Below are 21,927 nucleotides of genomic sequence, written 5' to 3' on the forward strand. Positions count from 1 at the left end.
CGCCCCCTTGGATGAGTGTGGTGCGCATCAGGGAATCAACATAGGCAAAGTGATCATTAAAGTTCTCATTGCCTCGGTCCTAATGTGCCATGAAGATGAGCGACTCATCCATCTTATCATTCTAGGACCGCCTCCGGGGTTGTGGCTATAGGCAACGCGGGGCGATGGTGCTCGATCCACTTTCATCTCCCTCGTGAGTGGGAAGTCAATCTGTCGCTTATCACTCTTCTTCTGTAGGTCCTTCACACAAATAGCCTTCATCGGCTGCAATCACTCCTCGTCATCATGGATTACAACCCCAGTCCTCGCACTCAACTTCAATATGATGGTGGGATAGAACATACCGATGTGGCTGTAATGAACACTTGCCATGATTTGAGAATTGATAAGCTTTCTCACATTGATGTCGTAATCCTCGGACAAGGAAAACAGCAGCACTGCACGCTCGTTTTGCACCTCACTCTTATGCAAGACTGTCATCATCCTTCTAGCCACAAATAGATACCACAGGGCAATTTTGGCTTTCAAATATTTCTCATCAAAACAAATTTGCTGTGGGGACCCGGACGCTAATTCATTTTCTTAATCATTATTAAGATTCAATATAACAATTAAGTAGTGTGGGACATAAATTTTTTTCTAAAATGCAAGTGCGGAAACGTAATGTATTTAATCTGATATACATGTCAACATAAAAGTACAAGTCTTGTACAACATCTCTTTATCTCAATCTAGGGTTCAACAACTATACATCAAGTGCTGAATCCTATTCTACCTCTGAGCCCGGATCTCCACGCTAACCGTAATCTTTCATCCTCTTCCTGATCCTGATCATGTCCCACCTGTTGTCATGCACACATACAGACACAACAACAGCCGGATAACTCCGGTGAGAAATACATTCCCAGTATAAATCATGAATACATGCAATCATATAACAGATATAAAAGCATGACACCAATATCAATAACATGTATCAAATCTGAAAGACATGAATCGATATAAAGCTGTAAATAAACTCTGGACTCGTCATCTCAGACTCGACTCATCTCTAGTCTGTAAATCAAACTCTGACTCATACTCTCTGACTCGACTCATTCCTAGTCTAGGGATCCCGATCTAAATAAGAACGCAACAATCTCCCACCTACTATCCCCATCGTGGTGGCGGTACGTTCTTATTTACGGACTTTGGTCCTGTCCATATCGAATATCGACAATAGGAGTTGCTCTACTCCTAGACAACATCGATATGACCAAACGTCCGGTGTCTTGGCATATCCGCCACAGACTTGGCATATCCTGCCAAATTGGCATCTCCGCCAAATATCAGGCACATCAGCCCAAGGACTAGGCATATCCGCCCATGACTCCTCACATAACATATGCTTAACTATAAATCAATAGATTAAGCATATCAATCTCAAACATTGCAACATATCGAGGCAATGGCAATTCATTATGTGATTTTGGGAAACTTCAGTTAAATCAAACTCGAGTTGTGCAATCCCGGATCAACATTGATTTATACCTTTCTCTTCTCAGTCTGACGAAGTCAAAGTCTCGAATTCAAATCTATCCATAGTCAATCTGGTAATAACAATATCGACGAGTATAATATCAATACACCAGTCAAATCAATAATGAATATAATCAGAACTCAATCAAATTCTGTTTCAACGGCATAACTGCATAATCTCAGTATACCCAGCGATACAATATCAATCAGATATCAATCCCAACATCTCATAATCGATAGCAATACAAATCTGATATCAAATCTCAATCAAATCAATTCTGATAATTCATAACAATTTTGTACGGTATATGTTCTTCAATTTGGTTTCGATTATACGATGTCCACTATGTCAAGAACACCATATATCAATCATATCTGATTCTGGCAATATCATAATTTCAAACCATAATAGAAATCAATAAAACTTACTTCCGTGTAAAGCCTGTAACGCAAGGAATACGGTACTGAGCTTGGATCGAAAATCAGACGGACGGATTTCCTGTAATTTACAATAATAGCCTTCGAAGAAAACTTGCAATTCTCCTATGGCCCCTTCTCGTTTTCTTGCTGAGATTGTAAGAAATGAATCCAAGTATATATATATATCTTGCATGAATAGAAACCATGGCTTACTCCTTTAAGCAACATATCTCGCGCATATGCGCGACATCCGTCGGCGCATATGCGCGAGACATTCTGTCTCGGCAGCTCGCGCATATGCGCGCCCTCACTTGGCGCATATGCGCGAGGCTCTTCACAACTCTCTGCCACCCTCGCGCATATGCGCCGGTCCATGTCGCGCATATGCGCGAGGTGCTCTGCCTATCTCGCGCATATGCGCCCGGCGGGGTCGCGCATATGAGCGAGGCTCCTTCCTCGCACATAACTTCAATTCTTCTTTTCGGCTTTCCCGGTCTGATTCGTTCAATCTATAATCACCTCAATTATCAACAAATCATTTCAGATTATAATAGCAAAATTCTCGGGCATTACATTTGCGGCCCTCCCAATGGTTTCCAAGTCGTGCCCGGATGACACAGTTCCTCAAGTATCATAGTATAATCAAGGTTAGCAACCAATACCTCGAATCGAGACTCAACCTTGGCCGTTTCTAACAGTGAGTTAATTGTGACAGAATCAAACGGCACAACTCTACCTCTAACAAAATCCTTACCATCCGCCCGTTATGCCACATTTACATAAAATTCCCGCACTACAGATAAAACAGCGGCAGTGGGTAGATTTGCAAACTTTCCCATCCCCACCTACTCAAACTCATAATAGGCCCAAGATGTCTATCCTTAAATTGCATACGAAATCTCCTCTCAGCTATCGGGTTTCTATGATTTTTATCATGATCGTACCGTGCCTAGCCACCTCATTTAGAAATCGAGTCCTATCAATTGAAGAAGATTAGGAAGAGCCGTGATTACCTTTCAATTTCTTGGGGGCCTTGATAAATGGTGTTATAGAAGGTGACCGGAAAGAGAGGATGCCTTTTAATTCCTTCCGAGGGGCAAAAACCACGTCGATTGAAGCCGGAGGAAAGCGATTCTTGCTGAAGAAACAAAAAGGGCGATTTTAGTAGGGTTTTTGGAAGAATTCGTGCAGAACGAGAAAAGTGGCAGGGGAAGCGTGAATTTAAAGGCAGTCACGCCCGAGTGGTAGGAATTTACAGCCCGAGTGCAAACTGCTCTGTAATTTATGTTCGGCCAGAGGTGTTCGCGCTTGAGCGGTAAAGATTTACCGCTCTATCGCGAACTGTGGGAGCATTTCATATTCGAAATCTTGATTTTGATGTTAACAAAACTTGTTATTTTGTTACTAATGATTTACTTAAGTGCGCAGGAAGCTGAAACTGATCAGGCTTCGAACTGATCAGTTACTAAGGCCTAAAATGAAGCTATGAAATACGTAAACTGTAAAGCCAACTGATTGCGTGAAACTGAATCAGTTCAACTAATATATTGTAAACCAGTTCAACTGATTGTCTAGCTGATAGGTGGTTCAGCAGAAGACCATCAGAAGCTCGGCCTGCTGATGAAGAGTTCAACTGATGAAGACCCCAGCTGACCAGTTCAACTGAAAGAGTGAAAATAGTTCAAAAAACGAGTCAACTGATTTCACCAGCCCAAATGAAGATCAGTTCAATTGACTAGTCAGAGCCTCAGTTTGTAATCAATCAGTTTGTAGAACGCGACAAGCTTATCAAAGGTGAAATCATGTTGTGCACATTAAGGAAAAAAAACGGTAATATAAATAGTACAATAATGGATGTTGCAACAAAGATTAAAGACAAAGTGTTCCAGAATGGCTGTCAGAAAATTCGAGACACAAATTTCAAGGAACACATTCAAACTGTAACGATCACATGTGATGAGTCTTGATGTACGGTCGCATTACTATTATAAATATAGACCAAGACCATACAAAAAGAAATAGGTGGAAAAACAAGAGAAAAAATAAAGGACACTCTTATTGCATATCAGCTTACAAAGAAGCAATCAGTCCAGTGGAGAGAACACTTCAAGTTATATCAGCTTAGCGTAGAAGCTTATTTCCCTCAATGTGTGAGAACACCTTTCGGGTTGTTTTCAAAGATCAGTTCTCACACACACACACCACCACTCAAATACCATCTTGCACAAAGATATAAACATGTGTATGTAGTCTTTGACACATAGACGTTAAACAAGTGTTGGCTGGAAGGTGATGCCTTTTGTCTAGACTAGGAGTTCAGTTAAGTAGTGGGTAAGTCCTAAGCTAGGTGGGTTTGTACAAGGTGTTGTATAAATCAAAATCTTCTAGTGGATCCTACCCGAGGTTCTAGAAGGGGTGACATGAGAAGTTGAAGTCTTCGAACATCCATAAACATATGTTGTGTATTAACTGCTTAACTGTGTTTTAAACTGACTAGATCAGTTCAGCTGATATCAGTTCAGTTTTGTCCATAGCTAAATTGATAGAAGCCATAATTGATTCCCTGTATTTCAGTCGATCAGTTTACAGAAGTCATTAGTTTTTGAAATCTTTCAATATTTCTTAACGAATGATTACTTCGACTGTTTTCCATTTGGTTTGAAACCAAACTCGATCTAATTCATCGGTGTATACATTCTTAGAACATGAGCAATTGCAGCTCATTGAGAATATTGTGTTTGAAGCACCTTCACAGGTGCCTGAACCGATCCATCTATTGGTATCAGAGCTAGCTGTTCTAAGAAGGACATTTGAAAACTGATTAAAATTATTTTACTTTAAAATAATTTTAAATGCTATTTAAAAGTACTTTATATTATTTTCAAAAATATTTGAAAAGGTTTATTTGACGCTCATTGCAAATAGTAGAGAGGATTGGCTCTGCGACTAACATTGTAGCCACTTTTCTAAACTCTGAGATTTGGGACTTTAATCAGCTTGCAGGAGTATGAGTTCTACCTGTTGGCTATTCAGCAAAACTAATCGGAAGACAAGGTTTCAGCTGCCAGCCTACCAGTTCAAAATGATCAACAGACGAAGCCCGGCTATGTTGAGATGTTTGATGATTAAAGTGGAGCTTAATCATCAGCAGTATACCGCTGCTTAACTGTCATATCAGATCAAGTAGATGATCAATGCGGTTCAACATCAGCTGAGTCCAGTTTGAGTCAGCCCGACAAGTTTGGCAACATAGAGATCATGTCCAAGGAAGCTAGCTGTTTGTCTGGCAAAGAGACTGAAGATCGTTGCAGCACTTCAAGACTTCAAGGCAACCAGTTGTTGGTATATTCAGTTCTATCATGCATAAACTGATTGATATTTGATGTTGTTTAAAATATGCTATTGTAGTAGCAATTTTCCCTTATAACTGATGGTGTAATTAAATGTATAATAAAAAGGAGATCTATTTGATTAAATAAATATCATGTTTATCCAATTATGTTTATATGTGATTGAACAGATACCTCCATATTTTTTGTCTAAACTGATTGATTGAAGCTACTAAATTTTGGCATGGATAATTATTTTTTAAAGATGAGTTTTTAATTCAGTTAGTGAGGGGAAGCTTTCTTTCCCTTGAACTGAATAATGTTTTTTATAACTCTCTTTTAATTCAGTTATTAAAAGGGAATTTTTTTACTGTTCTTATATGTGTCATCCCTCAAACTGAAAATTTCCTTTTAATTTTAAATGTTTTTTATTCTCACAAAAAGGGAGAATCAGTTTTAAATTTTAAAATTTAAAATCGCTTTAACTAATCAAGTTTTGTGATCATCAAAAAGAAAGAGATTGTTGAAATATTTCATGTTCGCAATCTTGATTTTGATGTTAACAGAACTTGTTATTTGTTACTAATGATTTACTTGAGTGCGCAAGAAGATGAAACTGATCAGACTTCGAATTGATCAGTTACTAAGGCCTAAAATGAAGCTATCAAAGACGTAAACTAAAAAGCCAACTGATTGCGCAAAACTTAATCAGTTCAACTGATATATCGTAAACCAGTTCAACTGATTGTCTAGCTGACAGGTGGTTCAGCAGAAGACCTTTTGAAGCCCGTCCAGCCGATGAAGAGTTCAACTGATGAAGAACCCAGCTGACCAGATCAACTGAAAGAGTGAAATCAGTTTAAATAAAGAGTCAACTGATTTCACCAGCCCAACTGAATACCAGTTCAACTGACCAGTCAGAGCATCAGTTTGGAATAAAATCAGTTTGTAGAACACGACAAGCTTATCAAAGTTGGAATCTAGTTGCGGGCATTAAGAACAAAAATTGTACTATCAATAGTACAATAATGGACGTTGAGGTAAAGCTTAAAGACAAAATGTTCCAAAATGGCTGTCGAAAAAGTCGAGACACAAATTTCAAAGAACACATTCAAACTTCAATGAGCACATGTGATGAGTCTTGATGTACGGTCGCATTACTATTATAAATACAGACCAATACCATCAACAAAGAAAGAGGTGGAAAAAAAGAGAAAAAAGAAAGGGCACGCTTATTACGTATCAGCTTACAAAGAAGCAATCAGCCCATTTGAGGGAACACTTCAAGTTATATCAGCTTAGCGTAGAAGCTTATTTACCTCAGTGTGTGAGAACACCTTTCGGGTTGTTTTCAGATATCAGTTCTCACACACACACACACCACAACTCAAATATCGTCTTGCACAAAGACGTAAACATGTGTATGTAGTATTTGACACACAAACTTTAAACAAGTGTTGGCTGAAAGGTGATGCCTTCAGCCTAGAGTAGAAGTTCAGTTAGGCAGTGGGTAAGTTCTAAGTTGGTGGGTTTGTACAATGTGTTGTATAAATCAAAGTCTTCTAGTGGATCCTACCCGAGATGGTAGAAGGGGTGACGTAAGAGCAGTTGAAGTATCCAAACATCCATAAGCATGTGTTGTGTATTAACTGCTAAAATGTGTTTTAAACTAACTTGATCAGTTCAGTTCTGTCCATAGCTGAACTAATAGAAGCCAGAACTGATTCCCTGTATTTCAGTCGATCAGTTTACACAAGTAATAAGTTTTTAAAATCTTTCAGTCTTTCTTAACGAATGATTACTTCGAGTGTTTTTCACTTGGTTTGAAACCAAACTCGATCTAATTAATTGGTGTATACATTCTTAGAACACGAGCTATTGCAGCTCATTGAGAATATTGTGTTTGAAGCACCTTTGTGATTATGTAAGGGCCCGTCCACCTTGACTTGAGCTTTCTAGGAAATAAGCGCAACTTGGAGTTGTACAGTAGCACTGCTTCGCTGTCTTTGAATTCACTCGAGCAACGCTAAGTCATGTAACTTTCTTTGTACGCTCCTTGTAGGGCAACGCTAAGTCATGTGCTTGACCCCCTAAATTCTTTCAATTGGTCCAACTGCAGCAACATGTGTTCATCTGCAAGAGAAAAATCAAGATTCAGTGCTTTTTTTTGCCCAATAAGCTCTATGTTCTAACTCAACACACAAATGAAACGCTTTTCCAAAAAATAGCCTATACGGTTTCGTGCCTATAGGTGTCTTAAAACCAATCCTATACGCCCAAAGCGCGTCATCTAACCTCAACGACCAGTCCTTTCGATTTATCCCCACAACCTTCTCCAGAATCATCTTGATCTCGCGATTCGACACCTCCACTTGGCCACTTGTTTGGGGGTGATAGGAAGTGGAGATTTTATGAGTGACACCATATTTGCCCAAAAGTTTTTCAAAAATTTATTGCGAAAATGGGTGCAACCATCATCAATGAATGTCCGTGGTATTCCAAAGCACTCAATAATATTATTTAAAGGCATCTCATGGCTATTAGAAATGTTACAAGTGCGCGGGCATCTATCACAAGAGAGGACAGATGAACGTGCATATTTAAATGGAGTTGGCCAATAAAATCCACATTCGAGTACCTTGGATTCTATTTGTGTGGGTCCAAAATGACCACCTATCTCGCGGTCATGATAATGGCTAAGAATCAATATCATTTCTTCCTCCGCTACAAATCTGTTTATCATGGTATCTGCACAGATTTTGTAAAGGAAGGGTTCCTCCCAAAAATAATATATTACGTCCGAAAAGAATTTCTTTCTTTGGTGCAATGTTAAATTTGGAGGGGGAAGGGGGGGTGAGCCTGTAACAAGAAAATTAGAAAAATCCGCAAACCATGGACAATTTTTCACTTCTAACAGTTGTTCATCCGGAAACGATTCATGTACCTCATCATTTTCACAATTTTTGCTAACATGCTCAAGCCTAGAAACATGATCAGCTACTACGTTCTCTACACCTTTTTTATCGAAATAATCTTTTATTCGATGTGAAACTCTTGGAGAAGTAAGATCCACCTAAGCAATCGTGGTTTGACCTCTTTCTTAGCAAGCAAATATTTAAGTGCGAAGTGGTCAGTAAACACAATGACTTTTAACAAAACAAGGTATGAATGTTATTTATCAAGTGCAAATACTACCGCAAGTAATTCTTTTTCAGTTGTTGCATAATTTAATTGTGCTTCATCAAAAGTCTTACTCGCATAGTATATAGTGTGAAGGATTGTTTGCCCAACATCTTTGGGATGCTTCAAACAAAATATTCTCCAATAAGCTGCAATAGCTCGTGTTCTAAGAATATTAACACCGATGAATTAAATCGAGTTTGGTTTTATAACCAAGCGGAAGAAACTCGAAGTAATCCTTCGTGAAGAGTACTAATATATTTAGAAAACATTGTAACTTATGTAAACTGATTAACTGAAATAAGACAGATTAGTTTTTGCATTCTTCAGTTCAGTTACGGTGACAACTGAACTGACGAATACTCCAACTGATCAAAACAGTTTGAAAACGATAGTTAATCAGTTAAATACACAAGATGTGTTTATGGATGTTCGAAGACTTCAACTGCTCCTACGTCACCCCTTCTATCTCCACGGATAGGATCCACTAGAAGACTTTGATTTATACAACTACTTGTACAAACCCACTCAGCTAGGACTTACATTACTGCCTAAACTGAACTCCTAGCTACGACGGAAGGCAGCACCTTCAAGCCAACACTTCTTTAACGTCAATGTGTCAAACACTACATACACAAGTTTAACGTCTTTGTGCAAGACTAAATTTGAGTGGATGAGAGTGTTTTTGTGTGAGAACTGAACAAGGATGTTCTCACACATTGAGGGAAATACGCTTCTAATCTAAGCTAATATTTCTGCAAAGAGTTCCCTCGACTGGGCTGAATGCTTCTCTTTTTAAGCTGATATGATTTTGAAGCATGCATTTTCTTTTCTCTCTTGTGTTGTCTATATTTTGAGTCTTCACTGATATTTTCTTTATATAGGCGGGGAAACTGATCGTAAAGTGAGACTCATTTATTGTATCCGTTGAATCTTGAATTTGTTTTTTGGACTTTGTGTCTCGATTTTTCGACTGTCCTTCTGAAACGTTTTGTCTTTAATGCACTTATGCAACGTCCATTATAGTCCTTTGACTGGATAATGGCTTTGTACCTTCACGTACAGCTGGATTCCACTTGAGAGAGTTTGTCTTCATCCATAACTGAAGGATTCTAACTGATTCTTCGAACTGGTCAAGTTGAACTGATCTTCCAGTTGGGCTGGTGGAATCAGTTGACTCGTCAGTTGAACTGATCTCACACTAGTTCAGTTGGACTGATCAGTTGGGTTTCTTCATCAGTTGAACACTCCTTCCAGGCTTCTTAGGTTTTCCTGTTGAATTAACTATCAACTGGACAATCAGCTGGACTGCTCAATTGACATAATCAGTTAGACTGATTCATTTTGTGCTATCAGTTGGGTCTTTAGTTTTGCGATGTAAACGTCTCGTAAGTGATCCCAGATGCTGCACACTAAGGTAGATTATTAGTAACATAATTAACAGGTTTTGTTATCACCAAAATCAAGATTGCGAACTTGAAAATTTTCAATATAGTGTGAAATACCTTGTTCCGCCTTTGGCCTAGAACAGCACCAACCGTCGTATCACTGGCGTCGCACATTACCTCGAAGGGGAGATTTCAATCCGGTGCCACCAACACAGGATCTGTCGCCAAGCGCTCCTTTAAGTTTTCGTATGCCTGCAAACAGTCAGAATTAAAATCAAATGGCACATCTTTCATGAGTAGGGAAGATAGGGGCTTTGCAATTTTAGAAAAATCTCTAATGAAACGCCGATAAAACAGGCATGTCCTAGGAAACTTCTAACTCCCTTCACTGATGCTGGTGGTGATAGGTTTTTGATGACTTCCACTTTAGCTTTGTACACCTCAATCCCTTGTTCAGAAATCACGTGCCCAAACACAATCCCCTCCTGTACCATAAAATGACACTTCTCCCAATTTAGCTGTAAGGTCCAGAAAATTAATTTACGTAACCTGAATGCATGCAATCTAGGATTTTATTTAAATTATGTTTTTATTTATTTTATGCATTTAATGCATAAGTATTGCATGAATAATACATATTTCATGATATTTTAAAATTTCATGCATTAGGGTTTTAAAGCTGCATTTTGCGCTCGAACGAGGAACGGAGACAGGAAAAATTAAGAAAAATATTTTTATTGATGATTAATTTTAATTAATTAATATATGGTGTTTTAAGTGTATTTTCAAGAAATGGGCTTTGTTGGGTATTTTTACCCGCCAGAGCATATTTTTAATCGGTACCCAAATTTTATCGAAACGGGAGACATTTTGAGGGCTTGGGAGATATTTTAAAAAATGTACCTAAAAAAAATATTTTCGAGAATGTGTTTGAACTTAATGGGCTTATTTTTAAGTTTAATGAGCTCAAAACACTTTTAATTCTTTTAAAATCCAAATTAGGGCCCATTATCACTTGATTATCTATTTAAATATTACACTAATCCACTATAAACCTAAACCTAGCAGCCGCCACCCATCTCCCTCAGAAAAATTTCACGTGGAAAATAGCATCAGCCACCAGCCCCTTGGTTTTCCTCCATTTCCTTTCAAACAAGCTACCTTCCCGCTTCTCTGATGCTTCCACGATGCGCGGTTCTTCGAGTTTTTGAGCATCTTCACTTCAAGGCACGCTTGTATCTCATTTTCGTATGTGCACAATTTTGATAAGTGATGAAAATGTTGATATTTTGAAGGATGAGAATTAGTTGTGACTAACGGTATATATGTAAATGTTTATGATGTATATGCAAATGCTAATGATGAGGTCTAGGCATAGTGGGTGGATAATATTATCGCTGATGTCCGACAGCCGCCGGGTACCACAATTTTATGTAGATGGATCCATCGTATAATGATGAAACGATAAAGCTGATACGAAGGTCACAACTAAGGAACTGAATTCAATTAAAGTTAAAGTTTATGAATATTATGATACGATGAGCTGTTTTGACACGCATGTTTTTATGATATGTTCACATTTACATTTAAGACAATGAAACGTATTTTATTACAGTACATTTCACTGTTGCTTTCTACGTATATGTATTGCCATTATCGGTTCAGGTGTGTTGAGTCTTAGACTCACTAGGTGCGAATGATGCAGGTGATCATGTCATTGAGGAGACGGGAGGTGCCGAATTCTGAGTAGGCAGGACTGGATGCTTGTGCACGACCCGAAGACCACACTCTTCCGCACATTAAGATTTTATGAGTTTAGAGAGGACATGAACATTTTTATATGTTGGTTTTGATACGATGATGACTACTAAGATTTTTACTCGTTTATGTTTACACATGTTTTGTTGGATGAATTTGGTCATTTTAAACTGCTATATTTTTAATTGTCAAATATTTACGATTATTTTTAGAACAGTATAATTTTCAGTAGGGTTGCATGCATGCAAAATATTTAAATGTTATTTTCGAAAATGTGAGCTTTGCAAAAAAAATAAATAAATATATTCCGCATTTTAAATTACTAGACGTTTCAGTTGGTATCAGAGCAAAGGTATTGTATAGGATTGTGCCACCGCTAGCTTCTGTAGCTCAGTCTTCAAGCCTCAAGTATGTAAGCTTTTATGATTTAAATGTTTTAAATTAATTACTGTTATCACCTGCATGTTTACATGATTTATGATTTACGATGATTTACAGTACATGTTTAACCGCTTTTACGATTTAAGGACTTACTGCTTTGAAAAAAAACTAGACTAATTGCATGATGGGTTACGTTTAGATTTGGACTGTGTTCAAATATCATGCCTCCTAGACTCGACCCCAACGTAGACAGACAGGAAGATATTCCTGCAGGTGGCAGAGGCCCACCACCACCACCACCGCAAATGGATGCAGCCACCCGTGTACTGGAGGGTATGGTTCGACTTTTGGAGCAGGCTCATCAGGCTCTCCCCGTCCACAGGCCGACATTTATGAGCAGTTTAGGCGGCTCAACCCGAAGGAGTTCGGGAGCAATACTGATCCATTCTTGGAAAATGGATGGATTCGATCTCTGGATTTGCATTTTTGGTATCTACAGATGAGAGATGGTGACCGAGTTAGGTGTGCCACATATAGGTTGCGAGACGATGCATCCCTATGGTGGGAGAGAGCAGCGCATGCGGTGGAGTTGGCTACCCTCACCTAGGACAAATTCAAGGAGATGTTCTATGGAAAGTATCTTCCAGCTGACGTCAGTGGCCGCCTAACGAGGGAGTTTATGAGTCTTCGCCAGGGGGACTCATCTGGGGCGGAATTTATCCGGAAATTTGACAGGGGCTGCCATTTTGTGCCCATTATTGCCAGAGATGCCGATCAGAAGCTGAGGAATTTTATGGATGGACTGAAACCCACCCTACACCGGGATTTTATGCTGATGAGACCGACGAGCTACAATTAGGCCACTTCATATGCCTTCCAGGCGGAGCAGGCACTCCGAGACATTAACATCGAGATGCAAAGGAAGCGGCATCAGACTCAGTCCATCTCCTAGCCGCAGAAGAAACAGTATACAGGGCCACCGAGACAGCAGGGGCAGCAGAAGCCCTATGGACAGGTTAGGAGGCCCCAGCAGCAGAGACCTCGTCAGGCGCCAGGGGCGCCTAAGCCAGAGGACAGATAGCTATGCACGCATTGCAAAGAGTTCCACCTCGTCAAGTGTTTATGGGTTACCTACAAATGCTTCGTTTGCGGGCAGGAGGGTCAAAAAGCAGCAGACTGTCCTAGGAACACGAGCCCCACTACTGGCTGAGCATATGTGATGCATGCCGAGGAGGCCCAAGGCAGAGTCATATTCGACATTGATTACTGGTAACCCTTACGTTTAAGATTTTAATTTATCGGTTGATTGCTTGGATTTTATGCTTGGGATGCAAATTAATTTATGGGATTAATAACTTAGAAGGAATTAGGATGCATGCTCTACCTAGTTGGGATTAAGAATGTAATTGATTAATTTGAGAAATTTTGAGACCCAATTATAATAACCGATATTTTTAGTGACTAATTTCTAAACTCAATAATTTAAGGGGTGATTTTTGAATTTTCTGAAATTTGGGGGATTTGAAATTTAGGTTTTTGAGAATTTCACAATTTAAGAGATTAAATCCCAAAATTTTTATGGGGTCATTTTGCAAATTTTGGAAAGTTGGAAGGATCAAAGTGTAATTTTCGAAATTTTAGGGGGCTAATTTGGCAATTTTTGATATTACGAGGATTAATTTCAAAAATTTTGGAGCAGTGTGTGGGTTAATTCAATAATTTTTCAAGGATTTTGGGTTAATTTCCGGTAAGAAAATTCTTAAGTTTCAAAACAATCAGATTTGATGGGATGTTTTGTCGCATGGAGGATATTCATTTCAGGTGTAGCCACACATGCATTGCTAGATTCAGGAGCAACACAATCGTTTATATATAAAAGCTTCGTCAATCGTCTAGGAATCATACCTGTGGCGATGGATTTAGGGTTCAGAGTATCGATTCCATCCGGGGATCAGATGTTCACATCTAAGATAGTGAGGGGATTGGAGCTTCGGTTGCAAAAATATACGGTGCAGGCAGATTTGATAGTACTATCGTTTCCGGAGTTCGACATTATTCTGGGTATGGATTGGCTTTCATTGAATAGAGCTGTCATAGACTTCCGACAGAGGTCAGTATCTGTTCGACCACCCAACAGTAAGCAGTTCATTTTTTAGGTAGCCAGACACCAGTAGATGCCGCACGTCATTTCCTGTATGTGTGCGAGGAAGCTTATGAAGAGAGATTGTCGGGAATTTCTAGTCAGTATTGTATCAGTTACAGAACAAGTCGATCAGAGGCTAGAGGACGTCGATATGGTCAGAGAGTTCTCCAGTATTTTTCTTGATGATGTTTCATGGCATTCCACCAGACATAGAGGTGGACTTCTCTATCGAGCTTATGCCAGGTACCATGCCTATCTCTAAAGCACCCTACCATCTAGCACCTACATAGATTAAAGAACTGAAGGATCAGATACATGATTTTCTAGATAAGGGATTCATAAGCTGTAGATTTTCTCCATGGGGCGCGCCGGTACTATTCGTTAAAAAGAAGGATGGCAGCATGAGGCTTTGCTTTGACTACCGAGAAATGAACAGATTCACAGTCAAGAACAAGTATTCGTTGCCGAGGATTGAGGATTTGTTTGATCACCTTCAGGGACCATCAGTGTTCTCAAATATAGATCTTTGATCTGGTTACCATCAGCTGAAGGTGATAGAGTCTGACGTGCATAAGACAGCCTTCCGAACGTATTATGTGCACTATGAGTTTTTGGTGATGCCCTTCGGTTTGACGAACGCGCTAGCGATCTTCATGGACCTCATGAATCGCGTGTTTTAGCCATACTTGGATCAGTTCGTCATAGTTTTCATTGATGATATCCTGATTTATTCTAAGAGCAGGAGGAGCACAGTCAGCATATAGGACCGTACTGCAGATTTTACGGGACAGACGGCTGTATGCCAAGTTCAGTAAGTGTGAGTTCTGTCTTGACAGAGTGGCATTCTTCGGCCACATCGTATCTCGAGAGGGTATTGAGTTCGACTGTATTAAGGTCGAATCAGTTAGAGATTGGCCAGTGCCTAAGAAAGTGACAGAGATCCGTAGCTTCTTGGGATTGGCTGGGTACTACAGGAAATTCATTCTGGGCTTCTCCTCTATCGTGGTGCCTATGATCGCCTTAACGAAGAAGAATGTCAAGTTTATCTGGGATCTGAGTGCCAGGAGAGCTTTGACAGACTGAAACTAGCATTGACCACATCACCAGTTCTAGTAATGTCAACAGGGCAAGGAAAGTTCGTGGTTGACACAAATGCTTTGAAAATCGGTTTGGGCGCGGTTCTGATGCAGCATGACAAAGTTATAACCTACACGTCCAGACAGCTGAAGGTCCATGAGAAGAATTATCCAACTCATGACCTCAAGCTAGCAGCAGTGGTATTTGCCCTGAAAATTTGCAGACACTATCTGTATGGGGTGAAGTGCAGGATTTTCACCGATCACAAGATCCTGAAGTACTTCTTCACACAGAAAGAGCTGAACATGAGACAGAGGAGATGGCTAGAGCTAGTGAAGGACTATGACTGTGACATTAGCTGCCATCCGGGTAAGGCTAATTTGGTTGCAGACGCTCTGAGCAGGAAGCACGCAGTGATTGCTCATTTGTCGGTACAAAGACCGCTACAGGCGGAGATTCGGAGATTTGAGCTTGCGGTTTATGCCAGAGGCGATGCCCCATATCTTGTTACTCTGACAGTACAGCCAACATTGAGAGACACAATTCGGGCAGGGCAGACATCCGGTGAGCAGTTGCAGAAATGGAGACAGAGAGGAGAGGCTAAGGGCCAGAGACTGTATACAGTTGTGGACGACATAGTTCTATATAGGGACCGTCTATGGGTTCTTGACAGTGATTCTCTTAGAGCAGATATCTTGAACGAGGCCCACAATACCCCGTACTTCATCCATCCAGGGAGTACGAAGATGTATAAGGATCTGCAGACTCTTTATTGTTGGCCGGACATGAAGCTAGATATTCTGCGATTCATATCCGAGTGTTTGACATGTCAGCAGGTCAACGCCGAGCATCAGAAACCTGGAGGGAAGCTGAGACCACTCCCTACTCCCGAGTGGAAATGAGAGAACATCACTATGGACTTTGTGACAGGGCTTTTGAGGACTGCTGGAGGATTTAATGTCATCTGGGTGATTATTGATCGGCTACTAAATTAGCTCATTTTCTACAAATCAAGAATACTTTCACCATGACTTAGTACGCAGAGCTGTACATCAGAGAGATAGTCAGACTTCACGGGATTCCAGTGTCCATCGTGTCAGACATGGATCTGAGGTTTACGTCTGCATTCCGAAAGAGTCTACACCAGGCATTGGGTACTAAACTGTTATTCAGTACTGCCTTCCATCCTCAGATAGACGGACAGTCAGATAGGGTGATTCAGATTCTGGAGGACCTACTCCGAGTTTGCATGATCGACTTCTAGGCCAGCTGGGAGCCGAAGTTACCTCTTGTGTAATTCACATACAACAACAGTTATTAGGAATCGATCGGTATGGCTCCATACGAGGCACTGTATAGGAGGAATTGTAGGTCACCAGTGTATTGGGATGAGGTAAGAGAGAGAGCAGAGTTAGGTCCGGATATTGTCAGGCAGACGACGGAGTTAGTGGTCAGGATTCGAGACAGTATGAGGACCGCTCAAAGCCGTTAGAAAATTTATGCAGATCAGAGGCGCAGAGATCTCGAGTTCGCAACAGGGGATTATGTTTTTGTAAAAGTCGCACCAATGAAGGGCGTGATGAGATTTGGAAAGAAGGGCAAGCTTAGCCCAAGATTCATTGGACCATTCGAGATCCTAGAGAGAGTTGGAACACTCGCATATAGAGTTGCTTTACCGCTAAATCTAGTGGGAGTTCATAATGTGTTCCACGTCTCTATGCTACGGAAGTACATGTTGAATCCTTCGCATGAGCTGAACTCTGAGCCACTTCAACTGACACCGCACATGTTATTCGAGGAGAAACCTACACAGATACTAGACAGACATGAGAAGAGGCTCCGGAACAAGGTGATCCACATGGTCAAAGTCAAGTGGCTGAATTATTCCGAGGTGAGGAGTTGCTACCCGGAGTTATTCGGTATGTTCTAAATTTCGAGGACGAAATTTTATTTTATGGGGGAGAGTTGTAAGGTCCAGAAAATTTAATTTACGTAACCTGAATGCATGCAATCTATGGTTGTATTTAAATTATGTGTTTATTTATTTATACATTTAATTCATAAGTATTGCATGAATAGGACTTATTTCATGATATTTTAAAAGTTCACGCATTAGGGTTTTTAAGCTGGATTTCGTGCTCGAATGAGGAACGAAGACCGGGGAAAATTAAGAAAAATATTTTTATTGAATGATTAATTTTAATTAATTAATATAAGGTGGTTAAAGTGTATTTTCAAGAAATGGTCTTTGTTGAGTATTTTTACCCGCCAAAGCATCTTTTTAATCGGTACGCAAATTTTATCAAAACGGGGGAATTTTTTAGGGTTCGGCGATATTTTCAAGAACGTACCTAAACGAAATATTTTTCGGGAGTGCGTTTGAATTTAATGTGCTTATTTTTAAGCTTAATGGGCTCAAAACCCTTTTAATCCTTTTCAAATCCAAATTAGGGCCCATTAGCACTTGATTATCTATTTAAATATTACACTAATCCACTCTAAACCTAAACCTAGACTTATCAGCCGCCCACCCCTCTCCCTCATAAACATTTCACGTGGAAAATAGCAATAGCCACCAGACCCTCGGTTTTCCTCCATTTCCTTTCAAACAAGCTACCTTCCCGCTTCTCCGGTGCTTCCCCGATGCGCGATTCTTTGAGTTTTCAAGCATCTACACTTCAAGGCCTGCTTGTATCTTGTTTTCTCTTCATTCATGCCATAATATTGATGTAATTTATGTAAAATCATGAGGGGTTTGTTCGGTTAGCATGAGGATTTGATTTTACGCAAGTTTTTGTTATGTTTGTGCATTCTTGTGTTGTACACACATATTTTCTGATTTTGATTTAAAGGGCTGCAAGTATTAGGACCTTAAGGGGCTGTATATGTCGAGGATACAGGTGTGATAGGTGCTGGAGCCTCGGGTTGTCGAGTGTGAGAGAGGATTGTCGGGATCGAAGGCTTTATGCAAGGCGTCGGGTAGATTGAGTGAAGGGAAGGAAAGCCGATGGTGTGAGGGCGACTACAGGCCTTGGAATAGGCTTTGATGGGTCTGAGCCATGATCTGGAAGGGCTCAAACACAGCTGGTATTGACTCTAGGGCCGCACGAGGGAGACGAACGAGAGGGAGATCGCGGTTGGGTGTTTTGGGTGACTAGCGAGATGATGCAATTTACAGCATGCATGGGGATGAGTCCTTGGGTTGGTTCGGTCCAGTAGGGTCCTATGGTGGCCTAGGAGAGGTTGGTTAGGAGTTGGTCCGCTCTGTCTTGAGCTAGGGGTAAAATTATGGAGGGTTGTGCACTTAGTGCTTTAGAATGAGGTTATGCAGATTTCCAGCAGCTTGTGGTTATGATTTATGGAGTCATAGTAGGCTGGAATTTGATGTTTAAGGGCTGTTAGAGTGTGTCTTAGGTATGGTAAAAGTTTGGGAATGTTATGGTTAAGTTTCGGGTTGATTTGGGTTAAAACAGGGACCCCGGTCCAAGTTTTAAAACGAATCGGTTAAGTTTTGGAACGGGCTCGAGTTTACGTCTAAGGAATGCTTATAGATCTGTTTTGGGATGTTTTAAGGAGTTTGGTAAGCTTCGGCTTGAAATTTAGAGGTCCAGGGGTAAACGTTCAATTCAGGTTTCCAGGGAAAAAATGGTCATTTTGCACCCGAGGTGAGTTTTTGGTCCTTACAGCACCCTGAGCACAAATTTATCATTCTTTTAAATGTTTATACCTCATGCATATGATTTTTATGAATAAGAAAAATACTTTGCATGCTTGATTTTAAGAAAAAAATTCGTATGTGCACGATTTTGATAAGTGATGAAAATGATGATGTTTTAAAAGATGAGAATTAGTTATGACTAACAATGTATATGTAAACTCTTAGGATGTATATGTAAATGCTAATGATGAGGCCTAGACACAATGGATAGGTAATACTGTCGCTAATGTCCGACAGCCGTCGGGTACCACGGTTTTAAGTAGATGGATCCATCGTATAATGATGAAACGATAAAGCTGATACGAAAGTCATAACTAAATAACTGGATTCAATTAAATTTAAAGTTTAAGAATATGATGATACGATGGGCTGTTTTTGACACACATGTTTTTATGATATGTTTACATATACATTAAAGATCATGAAACGTATTTTATTACTGTACCTTTCACTGTTTCTTGCTACGTATATGTATTTGCTATTATCGGTTCAGGTGTGTTGAGTATTTAGACTCACCAGGTGTGAATGATGCAGGTGAGTATGTCGTTGAGGAGACGGGAGGTGCCGAATTCTGAGTAGGCAGGACTGGATATGCGTGCACGACCCGAGGACCACACTTTTCCGCACATTATAATTTTGAGTTTAGAGAGGACATGAACATTTTTATATGCTGGTTTTGATACGTTGATGATTACTAGGATTTTTACTCGTTTATGTTTACGCATATTTTGTTGGATGAGTTTGGCCATTTTAAACTTGTTAGGATCGGTTGGGCGTGAAAATTTTTTTAAAAGGGGGGGTTGAATAAACACTTGACAATTTTCACGAACTCTTCTAATAATGAATCTGTTTGATGAAAAACTGAATTCTAGAATCTTTCTTGTAAATGTCAATCAGTTAACTGATGAAAGTGCGAAAATAAACTGACTGACAGATAGAATAAAAACTGAAATAAAGATGCACAAGATTTATAAATGTTCGAAGATTTCAAATACTCCTATGTCACCCCTTCTATCTCGAAGATAGGATATTACTAAAAGACTTTGATCTATACAATGATTTGTACAACCACACTTCAGTTTTTGGACTTAACAATGCCAAAACTGAAACTCTTAGTTTTAATACAACTATCAATACTCAACTGATATGTAATTACTTAGCACAAATGATCTATACAAGATCGAATAATATAGTAATAAGTTTGTTCTTTTATGCTCGAAGTATAGCCTTGAATTCTATGAATATATATATTAAGCGTGAGCTTTTGAGAGATATATAACACTGAGTTTTTGCTTGATAACTGATTGATTGATTTCTGGATTACAGATTTCTCTCGATGGTGGATTATGTGCTGATCAACTGATCTTACGGCTATTTATAGGCTTGGTTCCAATAGTAACAATAAATCAATTTGAAACTTAATATCCGTTGTATAGCCACGTCTACATTCTTCTGACAATTGTACACTGTAGTTTTTTTAATATGCGGAGTTCCCAATATGCGTTGCAGTCTGCTCTTTTAAATTGTCAGTTGATAGCTACGTTCCTTAACTAATGACGTGTCAAACTGATGTATCAGTTGACAATGCCGATAGGATAAGCTAAATTGATCTTAACTGATTATAGTTCAACTGATCAGTTTCCAACTGATCATTCAGTTGACTAAGTAGTTTAGTTAGCTTGATTCAGTTGCCTTAAATACACACTAATCTTCAGTTCGGGCAACTGTCAGTTTACGATTTGTTTTAGTCTTCTTGATCAATTGTTCATCCTTTTCACACTCAGTTTGTCAAACTCCGAAATTAAGTTTCCAACAATTTTCCCCTTTTAGTTGTTTGAAAAAACTTAGCATATATGAACTGATCAAACTGAACTCTTTGTAGATAAAATAATCTTTTATTAACAACTCTTTCAATGTACATATTCGTACAAAGAATAAAAGAATCTTATACTAACTAATATCCTCAAAATTTGCCAAGATTTCTCAACTGAATACGAAGACTGTCTTCTAACTGATCTTGACTTCATCAATGCTTGGCTCGTTTGTCATCTTGTCCTTGATCAGTCAGTTGACTCGGTCTTTTCTTGGATTGCTGCTGATGTTCTACCTCTTCCCCATTTTTGTCAAACTCAACAACTCTGCTAAATAAAATGCGAACTTCCGAGGTGACATTTGATATAGCATTCATTATTTGTTCTTGCATCAAATTCATTCTCTTTGTCACAACAGTTTCCAAGAATTCAATGCGATTCTTGAACATGTCTTGAGTTTGTAAATGTGCTTGAACTGTCATTCGGTCTTTCTTCAATCGATCTAGCTGGAGAAATAAAGTAGTGATGTCCTTTGTGATCTGTAGCAGGGTCTTCATTGTGTTATCTTTCATAGAATCAATCTTTAAGGTGTGCAGCAGTTGAGTTGACTTGATGTTGGAAATATATTAGACTAAATGGAGAAGAAGGTTGGACTGAATGTCTTCTATCATTGAATCAGTTGCCATTGGTATATTAGGAGACAGCTTCAGAGAATTCTGGCTCTTGCTCCTTCTCTTCTTCATTAAAAATCACCAAGGCCAGATCAGTTGATTCAGTCTCAACAACAACCACTTCTGTAACTTCTTCCTGTTGGAGTTCTGAAGGAGGAGTGGTCGTCGGAACAACAGTTGAGCTTGTAGGCTCTTCAGTTGGTCTAACAACTGATACTTCAGTTGGCACTTCTTCAGTTGGAATCGAGTGTAACTGAGCCACTTCAGCTTCAGCTAGAACTATCTGTTCAGTCGTGGCAGGCGAATGAATTGGTTCTTTAGTTACTTGCAAAATAGCCTCTGAGACTGGTTGTTCAGTTAGGCTCTGTCCTTCAACATTCAACTGGATATCAGCGACGACTGATTGTATATCTTCGTCGATATTGGCCAGTGATAACTCAGCTTCAATATAGAGTTGAGAACCTATAGGAGAAGATTGAAAAGCAGAAGTTAACGTTAGAGAATCCTTTGAGAAAGTAGCAGTTTCTTGTTCA

This window comes from Primulina tabacum, chromosome 13 (assembly GCF_025594145.1).
Source record: "Primulina tabacum isolate GXHZ01 chromosome 13, ASM2559414v2, whole genome shotgun sequence".
Lineage (NCBI taxonomy): Eukaryota > Viridiplantae > Streptophyta > Magnoliopsida > Lamiales > Gesneriaceae > Primulina > Primulina tabacum.